General features: G+C 56.4%; 1 protein-coding gene across 1 annotated transcript in view; it reads left to right on the forward strand.

The window, feature by feature from the left end:
- Positions 1–3,720, forward strand: part of UTP14A (UTP14, U3 small nucleolar ribonucleoprotein, homolog A (yeast)) — a 38,873-nt gene that overhangs the window by 513 nt on the left and 34,640 nt on the right. The window lies entirely within an intron of this gene.

Here is a 3,720-nt window from a genome sequence, read left to right on the forward strand (position 1 = left end):
GCAGCCTCTCCTGCTTCCCCGGGAGGGGGCTGGCAGTGCTGCTGTGTCCCCTGTGCACTGACACTGTGCCCCCAGGGCTGCCCCTGCCATGTGTCCCCGTCCCTCCCTGCCTGGCAGGGCCTGCTCTGTGGAAGGCGTCTTGGGGGCACATCCTGGTGCATCTGCCATGGCAGAGAAAGGCAAGTGAGCAACAGGTGAGGAACCCTGCAAGGTGGTGGGGATGAGGACTGGGGCGTCCAGTCCACATCTCTTCTGCAGCGTGACTGTGCTCAGCAGCTCATCTCCAGAGCTGAGGAACAGGCATTTTAAAGATCTTTTGTTTGGGAAAGCCGAGAGTCAACAGACACACACTGTTGGCATGTCAGGATATTGCTCCTCCTCCACTCCCCGAGTAATATCTGTGCTCCTGAGTATTTTGTCATCTAACAGCAGACAATAACAGCACTATCACAACTCATCATGGGAGGGGGGCTGGTGCTAGGGGTGAGAAAGGCTTAAACAAAGAGACCCTTAGAATGGCGATGGCAGCAGATGGGAGGTGCAAGGGCTGCCTGGCCAGTTATTTTGTGACCACTTGGGAAGGTCTGCTGTAAGCAGCACAGTGAGCAAAGCTCTGGAGGAAGGGGAAAACAGGCACACCAGCCCCGATGGAAGCAGCACATCTCTGGGCCAGGTCCCTCCAGGGCCCAGCACAAGCCCTGCTCTGTCACTCATTTACACCTCACCAGCAAATGACCCACTTAACTTTGCTAAACCCCCACACCACCTCTCCGTGTGCCTGTCCCCAGCAGCAGCCAAGTGGGACCTTCCCTGGCTGCCTGACCCCAGCAGAGCACCCACAGCATGGCCCAGACCTGCGACCTTTCCCAGAAGCTGCTGGACTTGCAGTAAGTGTGGAAATGGTTGCTCTGAGATCCCAGGAAACAGCAGCAGTGCTTCCTGCAAGCTGGGGGCTCTTTCCCCAGCAGCTCGTGGCAGTGCTGGGGCTGCCTGCAGGACCCCCCCTAAACCAGCACCAACACACTGGCCACAGACCCAAGTCCTGCAGAATCCATGTGCTTCCAGCCCAGTGGACGCAGCCACGGGGTGGAGAAACATAAAAATAATAATTTTGAGCCACCTGAAGGGTCAAGTGTAGGTTTTTTCCAACACATTAGAAAACAAAGAAATTTTAATCTCTACATAACCAAGAAAGTGGAAAAAAGAACGGAGTGATAAAGGTGGCTGGCTCTTGGGAAAACAAACAGCAGGAGCCTGGCACTGCAGGCACTGTCTTGCCTGTAACGTTTACAAAGGTTCAACACTCGTGTTGAGGAGCTGAAAACAAAAGGAATCCAGTTCCCTCACAGCTGCTTCGGGGAGCGGAGAGGAGATCTCTCCCTTCAGGGGGGCCATTACAAACCCTGGCAAACTGTGCCAAGGAAACCCCCAGCAGCTGGAGGGAGGATGCTGCATCCCATCATCCTAATTCCCAGATGGATTTCACTAAGTGCTCTACCTGTGCTCCTCCTCGTGCTCCAATACCACAAGCGCAGTCAGACAACCTATCACCACAGCTGATGTGCCCAGTAAGTGCCTGAAACAACGCCAGGAGGACATTAAACAGCATTTTATGTGACATGCTCCAGTCGCAGAGCAGACCCTATTAAACACAGGTCTCAGACCCTGCAGGGACCCAGAGCAGTCAGAGCTGTTCCCTGCCAAGGTGGTGGTGAGAGATGCCCTTGGGCAGAGGACTCCAGTCCCTGCAGAGCAGAGCACTTCCCTGGAGCCAGTGCAGCTCCACTGGGAGGGAGGAGCTGGATATCCAGGTACAGCCAAGGGCTCCATTGGCCCTGGGGGTCCTGCTGGCTCACCCGACTCCAGACCATGGCTCTGTGACAAACACAACCCGCTCCCACGCACAGGGCTGAGGTGGCTTCAGGCTTCTCCCCACAGAAGACCTGATGGCCTTGGAGCTGCTCAGGGAAGGAAGCCCAGCAGAGCCTGCAGCCCAGCAGGCAGGCTGACATTCCACGGCCGGCAGGACTCTGCCAGCAAGGAGCTGGCGGCTCATGTGACGTGCCACGCCACACAGCACTGTCACCACTGTCACCACCGGCTCTCTCCAGCCACCGGAGCAGCCTGGAGCGCGAGGATCAAACCCACCCTGGCTCCCCCCGAGGACAGAGGCATTTCCTGGCTCCAGGCATCCCCAGGCACGCTCAGACCCAGTGTGACTGCGCGAGTGATTCAGCTGAACGGAGCAGGAGCTCACAGCACAGGCACCCCTGCAGCCAGCCTGCAAGGGCTCCTCCACCCACCACAGTCTGCTCCTCTCCAGAACCAGAGCCTCACCACCTGAATTGTTCCTCTGCAGCACAAACTTTCAGAGGAAAACCATCAACTTCCATGCAAATGCCATGGAAACTGCTAAAAGCTGAAACAGACAAGGCAGCGAGAAGACCCAGGCTGGGACCCTCATGCAGAAGCTCCCTGAGGCTGGCAGGGACAGCAGGGCTCTCGAGCAGCCAAGCTGCTGCTCATCTCCTCCCCTTGGCTGGTCAAACTGACAATTTTTGGAGTATTTCTGGCAAGGAAGGCAACATTTCCTCCCTATACCAAACTAAAAAAAAATCCCAAAACGGTTTCAAAACAAACCCTTCTCTTTCAAACAGAAAACATTAGGTCGTTGTACTTTGACAGGATCTGATGGATATTTTGGATTTTCCCAAACTTTTCTTCATCTCCCCACGGCTGAGGGGGACGTGGCCCCTCAGCTAAGGACAGGCTCTGGGGGGAGGCAGAGCAATTAGCCCTCAGTAAGTGTTTCTGGAGCAGCAGTGTGTTTCTGGAGCAGCAACACCTGTTAGTTCTTGCTGCAAAGCAGGAAGTCTTTAGCCCCATTTCTGAGATGGGAAAAAAAAAACCAAACAAGCAACAACCCAACAGTGGTGTCATTCCATGGCTCTGAATCCCGGCTGAGTCAGGGACAATTTGGGCTTCCGGCCCCCAGGAGCCCTGACACCCCATGTTACGGTTGCACGGCTCCTGCCTCCAAAGCCACACGAGGAATGAGCAGAAAAACCAGTCTTGTCCCCAGCCCAGGCCCGGCTGGCCACTCATGGCTGCTGGTGGGATGTGGCAAGCCTTGGCAGACTGTTCCAGAAAGCCCTTCCCAAGGCTGCCAGCGATACCCGCTGCGGAGAGGGGCCAGGGAGAGCAATGCTGGGCCAGGGGAGGAGGAGACAAATTCCCTGGTCTAGGGAAGAGGTATAGGGGGCCGACATCTGAGCTGAGAGCTGTATGTGTCTGGAGGAATTGCCAGTGAGCAGTTTCTGCTGCTCACTCTCCTGGGCTTGAAGAGCTTCTGTGTTACCCAACACCATGAGGACCTTGGTCTCCCCCTGAACAGAAACGTGCTGATGGAGAGAGGGGAAGTTTCACAGCTGCTCAGCTGATCCAAGCTCCCCTCCAAAGCAGGCACAAGGGGCACTCCTGCCCCCTCCCCAGCGCATCAGCTCGGGCAAACTCCAGCATTTTTCCTTTCAGTTTGTTTTTTTTCCAGGATTAGCCTGAGGCCAGAGCAGTTCCCCAGGGGAGCTGCGGGGGCAGGTCCTGCTCCCTCGGCAGAGCCCAAGGCTCGGGGTGCAGCTCTTTATGCTGCAGAGCTGATCCAAGAGGGCGGTGGGACCCTCTCCGAGGACCCTCCGGCGGCGGGAGGGGCTGTTGCAGCGCAGC

Source organism: Chaetura pelagica, unplaced genomic scaffold, assembly GCF_000747805.2.
Source record: "Chaetura pelagica isolate M959 unplaced genomic scaffold, ChaPel_1.0 scaffold938, whole genome shotgun sequence".
Taxonomy (NCBI): Eukaryota; Metazoa; Chordata; class Aves; order Apodiformes; family Apodidae; genus Chaetura; species Chaetura pelagica.